Below are 13,865 nucleotides of genomic sequence, written 5' to 3'. Positions count from 1 at the left end.
TAATTTAAATAGTATTTTATCACAGTAATAAGAAATTGGATATAAAATTGAAGACAATTATATATTAGGCATGAGATGGATCTTGGCTCTCCACAAATTTAAAGCAATAAAAATAAGTATTTGGTCAGTAAGTGCTGCTACTAGGGGAAGGGGCTATCAGATATAAAGAAAACGGAAGATAAATTTTTTCTTTTATTTTATAAGATAGGAAGATTGAACACATATGTGTGAAAAATATCTAAGGATATATCACAAAACCTAGATTCCCAAATTACTGCGGGTCTCTAACAAATTTTACGCAAGTCTTCCTTGTTGGCTGCACAGAGTGTGCCTGAAAAGTGAAGAGGTGAGCAGCTCATCCTTGGGTCCTCTCTGGAGTGTCTGAGATAACCAGCCTGGCTCAGCGCCCTTGGAGAACTGCTCATCTGCTGTCAAAGTTGTGCTGTAGGCTATGTGATAGAAAAACATAGGTCTTTCTACAAAACTGAAAATCAGCAAGCCACAAACCTAGCCCATAAATGTGAGGGTCAGAGAAATAAAAGAAATAAGAGAAATAAAAAAAGAAATAAAAAAGAAATAAAAAAATAAAAGAAATAAAAAATAAAAGGATATTCCAATTGATATAGGTGAATCAAATACAGTAGGCCCTATAAAAGAAAAGAAGGCAGAAATATGAAGCTATTCTTATATGCCTGCAGTACTACGTGCTCTAAATTTTCGAAATGATTATTAAGGGTGTAAAAAATTTCCATAAAGTACTAGTCCTATTCACTGCTTCATATTTGACAAAAAGATAAGGAACATTTTGCAGTAGGTTTTTGTGGAATGTTTTAATGATAGATACACAAGAAAGAAAACCCTCCCATTGACCTAGACAACCATGTCCACAAAACCTTGAAGTGCAGTAAAGCAGCAGGAGGATAGTCAAACCAAGGCGGGTCACTTACCCACTGCAAATGACAGATATAAAAGATTACATGGGGATGTTTCTCATGCTTTTTCTCCCTACATGAAATTTCATCAGAAGCTATGCTGTCCTAAAGTTATTGCTGAAGTATTTCAGCTTCTTAATAAGAACTGCAGGATGTGTAAAAGTTGCATTATGTACCAATTGAATGGGAAAGCCACTTTTCTTTTTTAGAAAGACCATAATACCTAGAGATGCCCTCATTAACTCGACTTTAACAAAATGGCAAAGAAGTCAATAATTCAATCCTTGAGATGTCCTCAACATTTTCCTTGAGTATTTATATTTACTTTAGATATCAGCAACTAAGAGGGGAATAAGACTTCATTTACCCTTTAGCTTTTGCTGTTTGGTCACCAATTTGTGCTCATTGCATACTGGAGAACCTGGTGCCTTATCTCTACAGGTGCTTTCCTTGGGATGAATTTTCTTTAAATGATGTGTAAACCAAGACATGAAAATAGAAGAAAATTTAAAAATGATTTTAAGAAAAACACTGTAATTCTTTATCTTCTACTGAAAATGGAATTCCCTGTTGTGGTGAAAATACTACTAAATTACTTGTTTAAAAACTTTTATTAGTTGTTTGCGGTTCCAACTTAAAGTTTTTCAAAGAAGATTCTATTGAATTAGGGTAGAATCCCAACTTCACACTTACTGGCTTGGTAATCTAATGCAAGTCATTTAAATGTTGAATGTCTTAGTTTCCTACTTTGAAAGTTGGTGATTATACAAATGGTTTCAAAGAGAGTTGTGATGAGAACAGAGAGATAAAGCAGATTAAGTAATTGGCACAAAGTGTTTCATGAATGTTATCTGTAATTATTAGAAATACAGTTGACCCTTGAACAGCAAGGATTTGAACTGCAAAAGTCCACTTATGCATGGATTTTTTTCAATAGATACATGCAGTACTGTAAATATATTTTCTTTCTTAACATTTCTTTTCTCTCACCTATGTGGTTGTAAGAATACAGTATTAATATATTTAATACACAAAATATGTGTTAATCAGCTGTGTGTTTTTGATCAGGCTTCTAGTCAACAGTAGGCCATTAGTAGTTAAGTTTTGGGAGAGTATAAAGTTATATGTGGCTTTTTGACTGTGCAGGGGAATGGCCCCCCTTAAACCCAGTGCTATTCAAGGGCTGCAGTAAATAGAAGCAGATTGTTTCAGTCAAGAAAGGAACCAAATATCAAAATGACCTGGCTTGAGGTACTACATCTATAAAATTTATCCACCTAAGAAAACAAAGCAAATAAGTAGGAATTAGTATGCTGAATGACTATTCTAATATCTAATTAACGGATATCTGAGATAAATGCTCTAAAACTTTTTCAGGGGAACTTTACTATATGTACTAATATATGGGCCCTAAGGTTTAGGAAAAGTTCTAGAGCATATCTTTAACTCATAGTTCAAGCTAAACATGAAGAGGTAGTTTAGCAAAGAGTTAAATGCACAGATTGGAAGCATGACTGTATCTCAGTGTTGTTACTTAACTAGCCCTATAATCTCATGTGACATAATATTTGAGCATCACGTATTCATTTCTTGTCTAATTCACAGGGCTGATCTGAGTATTAGATGGTAGAAAGGTAAAGCAATTAGTATCATGTCTGGCACTTAAGAGTACCTAATATATACTAGATAAAATTAATGTATTAATATGCCACAGTATAAAATAATTTAATTCTCTCAATAATCTTACGAGGAAGATATATTAGGCAATATTATTTTCATGTTATGGATGAAAAACCATACATTAACAAAGATTAGGTAATATATAAATACCTAAAGGGTGTTTATAGATGAGAACGGACATAGGTAGGAATTAATTCAATTTTTTAACACTATATCTTTTATTCCTTTTTATTTCATTATGTTCCTTCCTATTAAGATTATGATAGATTTGGTTGTAAAATCCACACCTTTATTAACAAGTCTTTGTGGCTGATCTGTCTGGTCCTCTGAAACACAGTGTTTTCAATTTAAAAAAAAAAGTTTATGTTTATAACACACACACACACACACTCACACACACACACACATTTTCTACCATGAACTTTGTTTTGATTTTCAAATGTATTCATCCAGAAATAGAGGGATACATACCCTCCACTTTAACAATATACCTATTTCAACCATTTTTACTTGTGATAACTCTAGGAAATGAGGAGGTCAAGCATTTGTAGACCATTACAATTCAAGTTCTATTCCCTGGTTTTCAGTTGAAACAACACATAAACATTCTAACACAAGTCTGTGAGGAACTCTCTTCCAAGGGTATTAAGAGTTCACTTTCCTGACTCCCTGAAGGTTCAAGCTCATTATATTTAGACTAGATTCAAACCTTGGCTGAAAAACCAATGAGAACTGTGCTATATAATTACATAATTACATGGCAAAGTATAGTCAAAATGGTGTATTTAGATTTTAAAATAGACTAAGATCTATTCACAAAAAGCTGATGATACTAATAAATGTTTATCTGCTCAATGAAGACACTATGGTAATATTTTCCCAATATGTTCACTTCAGTAACCATATCAAAAGACCATCTTGAATATGTTCACAAAAATACCTTCAAACGAGAAATGACTTTTCTGTATCCTGAACTTAAAACAGAAACAAAACTTTTAGTGTAATGGAATCAATCAAAGTTTCATTAACAGAATATTAATAACTTGAAGTAAAAAAGATACAATTGACTACTTTATCTGATTAATTGTTTTCTTTGCCCTTCCATTTTTAAAAGAAGTTAGATTGAATAAGTTCCTGCTCAACTTTCAATTATTCAAGAACTTATCCACTTTGTGGATTATTCATTCTTGTTCTCTTTCCTGCTTCCTCCATTTGATCATTACACATCTCTGTCATTCTTGCAGAGGGTGTGCAGAAGAAGGGAAAGAGGAGAATTCCCAAATCAGTCAAATATGGATCTTTCCTGCTTAGCATGGGAGAATTTGAAAAATCACAGCTAAATTTAGATTTTAGTATATCTGGTTGTTTTTATTTGGACTATCTTATCTATTACTAATGCAGATGACTACCTCTTGATAGAATGATCTTAAATCTATAAATATAATATAGATTTCAACCTTATTTAGTTCTAAAAAAGATTATTGGTGTCAAAATAAAATAAAACTAAATTGTCATTAAAATTTTGGGTTAGACTTTAAGTTAGTTTTAAGTTGATATTAAAGAATGAAAGCAAATGTTTTTCCCATGCAATAGATAAGTACAGAGTCCAAGCAAAGCAAATAATTGTCATTATCAAACATACAGCCTAACAATAACAATAGCAACATTGATCCTTATGATCATAAATGAAAGCCAAGCTGGAATGTGACATTTTTATAACATATAAACCATTTTTAACTTTAATTTTCTGAATATATTTAATGTTATAATTTTTACCTGTCCTCATTCACTCCCTCACCTAAATCCTCAATATAAATATCGAAAAAACACATTTAAATTCTATCATCTGCATGAAAATTTATTCAACTATTTTAGTCCATGTCACCCTCTCCTCTTAATACCTAGTATTTTAGATTATACTATGTCTGAAATTAAATATCACTAAGAAGTGAGACATAGTACTTCTTTACAAGTTGAGGAGTCACTGCTTTACCATTTTATTATATATAGTTTTCTGATATTTGACTCACTAACTGTGATTATAATGTCCCTGAGAGAAAAGGGCCATTCATATATTTGACAAATATTTGAGTATCTGTTAGGAACTATACTAAACATTGGGGACATAGCATGATAAAAATGGATACATTCTCTTCATTTGCAGAGCTTTTATTCTAGCAAAAGAATTTGTACAATAAAACATAGAGAAAATTAATGTAAATATATAAAATTATATAGTATCTTAGCAATAAGGAATGCTATGGGAAAAGATTAAGAGCAGAATGAAGAAGGATCAGAAACACCTGGGAATTTTGAAGTTAACTAGGGTGATTAGGGTAAGCCTCATTATTGATTAGGAAAATGGCATTTGAACAAGGACTTAAACAAGGTGAAAGAGATAAGATACAGATGTCTGGATGTCTGAGAGTGGAAAGTCAGAATATTCCAGGCACAGGGAATAGATAGTGAAGATGCTACGAGGCCTGAGTATGCCTAGTGTATTCTAGAAATAAGTAAGGAGTCCAGAATGGTTAAAATACAGCAAAGAAGAGAAAAGTAGCAAAAAGTTAAGTCAGAGAGATAACAGGGGTGTGGATATGGGGGGTAAGATGAGAGTAGCTACACATATAAGGCTTCTCAAGCCATTGCAAGGACTTTGGTTCTTACTTTAAATGAAATAAAGAAACACTGAAGGACATAAGGGTAATTTGGTCTGATTTGTAGTTTAAGAGGATCATTCTGGTCCCTGAGTAGGGTGGCCTTTCTAGGAGGAAAGCCAACTGGAGGTTTCTGTAAGTAAAATATGAAGAGTTGATGGTGGCTTACTCTGGGTGAGAGCAGTGGAAGGAGTGATAAGTGAAATGGAGCTGGATGTATTTTGAATGTAAGACCAATACGATTTCCTGATAGATTAGATCTGGAGTATGAAAGAAAAAGGGAATCAAGGATGACTCAGCTTTTCGGCCCAAGCAACTTGAATGAAGGGGTTCCCCTTAATTGAGATGGAAAAAGCAGTATATGAAATAGGTATTGAAGAGAAGATAAAGAGTTCACTTTTGGACTTATATAATTTGAGATGTCTGTTAGACTTCTAAGAGGGCATGTCAGGTAGGTATTTGTTTATGAACCTAGAGTTTAGGAGATAGGTCTGGACTGCAGGTCAAAATTTTGGGGAGTCATTAGTATATAGATAGTATTTAACTATCTATCTATCTATAGATAGATATCATGGGACAAAATGTGAATACCAATGATGTAAGATAGTGAAGAAAAGAGGACCAAGAACTGAAGCACGGAGGACTCCAAAATGAGGATACGAAGAATCAGCATACAAGACTGAACAAAGTCAATCAGACAGATGGGTCAAAAAATAATTAAAAATAGAACTTCCCTATGACCCTGCCATTGTACTACTGGGTATTTACCCCAAACATACAGATGTGTGAAAAGAAGGGCCATCTGTACCCCAATGTTTATAGCAGCAATGGCCACGGTTGCCAAACCGTGGAAAGAACCAAGATGCCCTTCAACGGACGAATGGATAAGGAAGATGTGGTCCATATACACTATGGAGTATTATGCCTCCATCAGAAAGGATGAATACCCAACTTTTGTAGCAACATGGACGGGACTGGAAGAGATTATGCTGAGTGAAATAAGTCAAGCAGAGAGAGTCAAGTATCATATGGTTTCACTTATTTGTGGAGCATAACAAATAGCATGGAGGACATGGGGAGTTAGGAGAAGGGAGTTGGGGGAAATTGGAAGGGGAGGTGAACAATGAGAGACTATGGACTCTGAAAAACAATCTGAAGGGTTTGAAGAGGTTGGGGGGTGGGAGGTTGGGGGAACCAGGTGGTGGGTATTAGAGAGGGCACGGATTGCATGGAGCACTGGGTGTGGTACAAAAACAATGAATACTGTTATGCTGAAAATTAAAAAAAAAAAAAAAAAAAGAAATCTACGAGAAAAAAAAAAAAAAAAGTGAGTATTGACTCCTAAAAGCCAAATGAAGTAAATGTGTCAAGCAGGAAGAAGTGATCGGTTGTTTGAAATTATGCTGATAGGTCAAATGAAATGATGGCCAAAACCTGACTGGATTTAATAATGAGGAGATCAGGGTGTCCCTGACTGGAATGATTTTGGAGGAGTAGTAGGCTTGAAGACTGGAATGGTCTAAGAGAAGATGAGGGGAAAGAAACTATAGATAGAGAATATAGACATTCCCACCTAGACTTTGGCTGCAAGGGGGAAGGGATCATTCAGGGAAGAGGAGACAAGAAGCTTTCTTTAGAATGGAAAAAATAACAGCATGTGTGTATACTAATTAGGGTCAACAAGCAGAAAAGAAAATCTTAATGATGTAACAGAAAACAAGGAGAATTGCTGAAATGGCATCTATGGGTAGGAAGGAGAGGGTGATTATTCAGTGGAGAGACTGGCTTCAGAGAGGAACAGGAATATTTCATCTGTGCTAACAGGCAGGAGTCAGAGACTGTGGGTACAGATGCTTATAGATGGGTAGCTATGATGGTGAGTGTCTGGGGAAGTTATCATCTGAGAGCTTTAATTTTTTTAGTAGAGTAGAATCAGTAGCCACAAAGATGGGAGAGAAGGCATGGTAGGAGTTTGAAGGCAGAGGAGAACAAATGAAATAATCACCAGAAGAGGAGCTCAATGGACTAAGGAAATGTAACATGACATTGGGGAAGTGTGTTAAGGCTTCACTTCAGATTTTTGATCATAAATTTAAGTGACATCAGTCCATGTGGTGGAGTGGTTTTTCCAGATCCTTTTAGCAATAGGTGGAGAGTTGGATTCAGCTAGGTTTGTCATTTCACTGAGCAAACAGATGGATATGAAAAGGGAAAGGGTATCAAGGGTATCATGTGATGAGTTACCACAGAATTCAAGCCAGGAGGGCAAAGGAAAAAAAACAAGCAAACAAGGCAAGGTTGAAAAGATAGGTCAGAATATTCATTGACTGGTGGTTCTGATAGGTTAAATGATGAATGGAGTTGTATAAGAAAGTGATCTGCAAAGAGGATGGAGTCGGAGAATGAGATTCATCAGCTGATATTCAATTTCTTGATACTCCTGACAGTATCTTGATCAGACTAAGGAAAACAATGAAAACTCAGCAAGTGTGTATTAAACTGGATCTAATTATATTTTCACATCAATATTTGAGACAATGAACTAAAATATTTTAGAAATATGGAAAGAAATACTTGAGTTTAGTACAGGGGCTTAAGATTCAAAAGTATCTCTTTCTAATCAAACATAATATAAAACATAATATAAAAAACTTCCTACAAATATCAAATTTTGAATGAGTTAGTGCTGTCTCTAAAATGCATTAAAATTTATGTTTATTACTTAGAACTTTTGTATGAATCAGTACACATGATAATAGTTGTGGATTGTTGACAAGCTTATTTTCTGAATTTCACAGATATCATCTGTCCACAGGTTCATTCTGTGATATAAGTGACATATGCTGATAAAACACAAAAACAATATGTTATTTCTTGTCTAAAATAAAGGAGGAAATACATTTATGAGATTTCGATATTTTCATCTAATATTTATTTTCATTGTGACACTGATTTTTATAAATTTTTTTCAATTTTGAGGAAGCAGGCAGGCTATTTGTATATCTAGTAAACTAGATTATATTTAGGAACAGAAAAAAATGGGATTTATTGAGAAAATGTTATAAGCACTTTGCTTTATTTCATCTTCACAACAGTTTTTTAAAGTGGTTTATTACTCCCATTTAACTAATGGAAAAACTGAGCCTCAGAGGCTAGCCAGGATTTGAAACCAGTCCAACCTAATCCCAAATACTGTCAAATCTTACCTACATTAAGCTGCCTCCATCAAAACTAGGATTTAAACTACTTTGGGGCATAAGTCCTAGCTACCCAAGATTGGCAATGTAGGATTTATAACAAAGCACTCTATGTTGCATTTGTTCCATATATACTCTCTAGATCAAATACAAACAACCCCACCTTTCTGGAATTCTGAGTTTAGTGCACACTCAGGATTGACTATGCAGCATTTTTACATGGAGCATATGTAAATTGCATTTGTTCTTTAATTACCTTTAGTCAAGTTTCAGATAGTATCAACTTCCTGAAACTGAATTGTAGTGGTCAGGAATAAAGATCCTTATTTCTGATTTTAATATATCTGCAATATGTGCTATAAGCCTAGTTCAGAATATTTGTGTTCTTTATATACTGCTCAACTGATATTTATTACAGGGAAAAAACAGGGGCTACTCAAAATAGGCAAAGTTTAAGTATTAATAAATTATAATAATGTCTGATAATAGAAGGGGTGATGGGGAAAACTCCAAAATTAATAAAAGAATTCTTCATGTCTATCATTCTTATCATGTGTAGAGGTAAGCAGCTACACCTAATGAAAAATTTCAGTTAGACAGCCAATGATGAACTCAAGTCAACCTGGAAAGGTTAAGTTGCATTAATTATACCAATTTAAAGAAGATAATGCAATATGAAACATTATTGGAACAATTTCTAACCAGAATGATTAAAATAAAATACTTTGATATATAAAAGGATAAATTATGATATTATTTTGGAAAAATAGTTTGTGTATAAACCTACATTCCCCAAAGATATTTGATAAATGGGGCAATACTCTACTGAGTAGGAAGTAGTGGTTATAGGGAGATTTCAGAGGGAGCAATCTATTGCTTATGAGAAAGCCAAAAGCATTCAGCAAGTAGGTTAGTTGGGAGAAAATGTACAGGTCATTTACACCTTAAAAGAAAGAGAGAGAAAAAGCAAGAAAAATAAACAGACTGGAATGGTTTGCTTTAGCTCTAATTGCTCTAGTGAAGAGAATCAAGAACTCGGTAGGAATGCATGCAAGGAGAATCTAAAGGTCTCCTGCAAGACTCTGCCTACTTTACTGGCATTATAAAGAGAAAAACCAAAGGCAGGTAAGGTGATCAATAATCTGAGACAGTCATACAATTGATTCTGCCTTAGGGATATGTCTGGCAAAAATTTTGAGAAGTCTTTGTGACCTTGACCAACAATGAGTTGATTCACAGAGGAATCAATCTGACTTAGACAAAGTGAATTAAAAAGTGATACCTGATTGCCTCTCCCTTTCTCTCTCTACTTCAGAAACAAACATTATGAAAAACACAACATTCATAATAGCAAAATAAACTATTTAATAATCTTGCTTCATATTTGACCAATGAATTTTTCCTTCATTATCAATCAAGCACTTTATTGAGCACTTACTACGCCTGCATATTGATAGTGGCTATTGAGAATCTAGAAACAGTGTATGGTGCAGCAGATCTTGTTCTCAAGGAGTTTATACTGATGCTGGCAGGGAGTACAGAGTAGTAGAGAGAGGGCTCACATGCATCATTACCAGTTCGATTTTGTTCTCTTACAATTTTCCAGGATTTACAGAGACACAGAAGACAGGTTAATCACTCAGCTCAGAAAAGGCTCTGTTGCAACTCAAGGAAAAGTTATCAGTTCATATGACAGAGCTCAGAACAGACCTCAGAAGAATGAGGGTGTGAAGGAAGGTCCTTTTTTAAAATTTATATTTAGCTATATAATCGGATTATAAACCCCATCCCCTGACGAGTCAAGTGTTAGTTATACCTGTAAGCATTGCTTATTGAGTTTATTTCTTGATGAAGACATCAAAAAACAAGTGAGAAGTCCTGGCATGATGCTGAGAAGGTGGCAAGAGAACGGAGCTGGTACTCGTTGTCATCATATCCTCTAATGAAAATACAGGGAGTCAATTCTCATTTCAACGCTATAATCTTGGGTAAAAGTAGACTCTATAGAAAGGAAAGGTAGTCTTACAGTAAGGGAAGAGCTAGTGATTTTCAGATAAATAACACATTAAGAGTGTTGTAAGAGAGCCATTTAATAGGGCAAAATACTAAGCTTTACTCTAAATAAAAGGTCTCATGATTTGCCAGACACAAAAAAGAGTATTTACTGTTAATTGATAACAACTGCATGGTAACATTTTCTCCCCAGCTCACATAAGGTGACCCAAAATAGATTTCCCTAGGAATTTATATACATACTACTAGAGTCTCTGTTCCTCTCATGCTCAAATTTTAAAGATTTTATCATTTAATTGGTTACTCATATCTTCTTTTTCTAGTGTGTTTTAGAGAAACTCCCTTTCCTCACTGAATGTTGAGGATATTATTTGTTGTCACTGTTTTGCATGCATTTGGGGAAAGGGCGGAATAATTGGCAAGTTAGTAAAACACATAATAATGCCTTCAACTCTGATTGCCTTTCATTCTAACTAACAATAGTGATTTTGCCCACTATGATGCTGCTCAGATCTGTTCTTGTACAGAAATAAGTTTTAGATGATGAGAGAAAAATCACTTAATTGCTGCAGAATTAAGAAGGGCTTTCATGTTAATTCATTTTCATTAAAGTTCTTAAATTACAGTATCAGTCTCTCTGAAGCAATGACAAATCAACAATCAGACTTAAAATTGAACCACTGCCTAATTAAACCTTATCATTCATTGTCTTGCTTTATCATATAAAACAACTTATTATGACTATGTATCAGCTCTACAAACAGGCACAGGCTATTATTCAGAGATCACAATATCATAAAATGCATTGATCTCTGATACATGGGATTTTTATTTTACTTTGAATTAAGATCTGAGGAATAAATGATAAAAGATCCATTGGCATGGAAGGTGACACATTTATCCATGGATTGCTGCATGTAAATTTGGTAACGGAAAGACTTAAGAGGAAGGGTGATCTACATGCAGCATGAATGTTTCTTTACTTGTCTCTCTCCTCTCTCTGTCTCTTTCTCTCTTTGTATATGTATACATGTATCTTATGTCATTCTTTATTGTGGTATTAGTAGATCCTTAGTGTATACTCAATAACCAGAGAATATGTAGTTCTAGTTTTTATTATAAACAAAAGGTAATATTTTAAAAATTGACAATATACTTGGCCGCAATGTGAAAGCCAATAAGTAAAGAGATCAGTATCATCCAGACCATGTAGTCTACAATATAGTTCAATAAAAATCATGTGATGATTGAAAAAGCCCCTAATATATTAGAATACAAAAAGGAACTGAGTAAATCTTAAGAAAGTAGAATAAGCATAATAAACATTGCTGCAGTAGGAAGTGGAAAAGTAAAAATAACAATGGAAAATAAACCAACCAATACAGAGGCAAACAAGGTTTATTCGAAAGATTAGTAGAGTAGAAAAACTTCTGATTGGATGGATGGTAAAAAAAAAGAAAAAAAAAAACAAATGGCATGAGCAAACAATACTAGAAATAGAAAGGGAGAAATAGGCACACATATGGTAGAGATTTATAAAATGTGAGAGAAGCCTATGGGCAATGCATGACAATACAATTGAATATATAAATGATGGAATAGGTAATTTCCTAGGGAAGTATAACTTTTGAAAAAGTAACACAAAAGATATGAAGGTATAAGGATGGGTTAGAAAAAACCGTCATATGCAGAAAATATAATTTTATACATAAAAATTCAAAAGAATCTAGTGGTCATGTATTTAGCACCTTGATTGAATGTAAGGTCAAGATATTAAAGTTAGTAATGTTTCCAGGTGCCTGGGTGACTCAGTCGGCTAAGCACCTGCCTTTGGCTCAGGTCATGATCTCAGGGTCCTGGGATCAAGCCCAGCATCGGCTCCCTTCTCCGTGGGGAGTCTGCTTCTCCCTCTGCCTCTGCTCTGACCCCTGCTGTGCATTCTCTCTCACACACACACAAATAAATAAAATTTTGTTTTAAAGTTAGTAATGTTTCCATATAACATCAACTAAAATTTTAAAAAGTACTTAAAAATGAACACAATATAAAACTAATAAACTACTTAGAAAGAACTCTAACAAAATGTGTGCAAGTCTCTCTTGAAAGAAATCACAAAACCTTCTTGAAAGACACAAAATAAGACCCAAGTATAGGTGAATAGCATGCTCATAGATTACAACTAGTTCTCTCTGTGTAAAAAGGGTCAGGAAATATTTCTCAGAATAAGTGACATCTTAAATGTCTTTTAAAGGTGCTGAAGACTCTAGCTGAGGAGGACAGCAATGGGGAGGAAGGAATATTTGGGGCAGAGAAAACAGTATTTTTGCTGTGTCACAAGTAATCAGGCTGATGCATTTGGGAACAACAATTTGGTATTACCTGAGAATGAAATGGAAGAGGACATGAGTCAGTTAGAGTTGTAGTTAGAGAGGTAGATGAAAGTCATTCACACAAATCGTGTAGATAACTTTTCTGTACATAATAGTTCACTTAAATAAAACTTTTAATATAAAAGAGTATTTTTGAATTATGGAGGGAAAATGGTGAATCAAGATGTCAGGTGGCAGAAATGGATATGAAAAGTAAAGAGTTGGGGCCACATGGACAATCAAGATCAGACTTAACCCCAGCCTGCAAGTGAATTAGTTTCATCATAAAAGGTCACTTATCAAATTCAAGCACATTTCAAGCAAATTTTTGCCTCAACTGACTAGTACTTGAGTGAGTCACTGCCTCAAAATTAAACATTCTACTGTCAGTACCTAAATGCCAATACAGATTACATCCTCGCATACCTTGACTTGTCCACCAGGACTATTCCAACCTTGTCAGCTGTGATGCTGACACTGCACTTATTTTTTCCTATCTACTGTTTCTTCCCTTGACAGATTCCTAAAGGATGTATTATGTTCTTTAAGTGACTGTCTAGGTCTCTGCCACAGAATTCAGGGACAGCTTTCTTAGGTATAATTTTGTGAACGGACTAATGTCTCAAAATCTTTTGCTGTTTGTGTAACTTCTATCAATGGCTGATATATCATCATGTTCATCAAACCTTTTGTACTATACTAACTTTGCTTCACCATGTCTAGCACATCATTTTGCATAGATATTTCCAGAATATAGAGATCATAAGCACAGCAAAAACTCCCTAAGTAATATTCACAAGGACTTCTAAGAATGCTCGTGGACTTCTTTCTGAATCAAAGAAGTGTAACTTGCAATTCACTTTCTGGCAACAAATTTCTTGGTGTAAGAGGCCCACTAGGAGACTATTATAAAATAATGTGTTTCTTAGGAGTTTTGTGTTTATTATTTGGGGATGATTTTTTTTTCTAATCCTCTTGAAAAAAAAAAAAGATATTTATTTACTCAGAATACTCAGT

At 34.3% G+C, this 13,865-nt stretch overlaps 1 protein-coding gene across 6 annotated transcripts in view; it reads right to left on the bottom strand.

The window, feature by feature from the left end:
* LRRC7 (leucine rich repeat containing 7) overlaps positions 1–13,865 on the bottom strand; it is a 547,026-nt gene that overhangs the window by 273,034 nt on the left and 260,127 nt on the right. The window lies entirely within an intron of this gene.

Source organism: Lontra canadensis, unplaced genomic scaffold (genome assembly GCF_010015895.1).
Source record: "Lontra canadensis isolate GAN:19392208 unplaced genomic scaffold, GSC_riverotter_1.0 scaffold40, whole genome shotgun sequence".
Lineage (NCBI taxonomy): Eukaryota > Metazoa > Chordata > Mammalia > Carnivora > Mustelidae > Lontra > Lontra canadensis.
The sequence above is the reverse complement of the archived record's forward strand: the minus strand, read 5'-3'. Positions and strand labels throughout refer to the sequence as shown.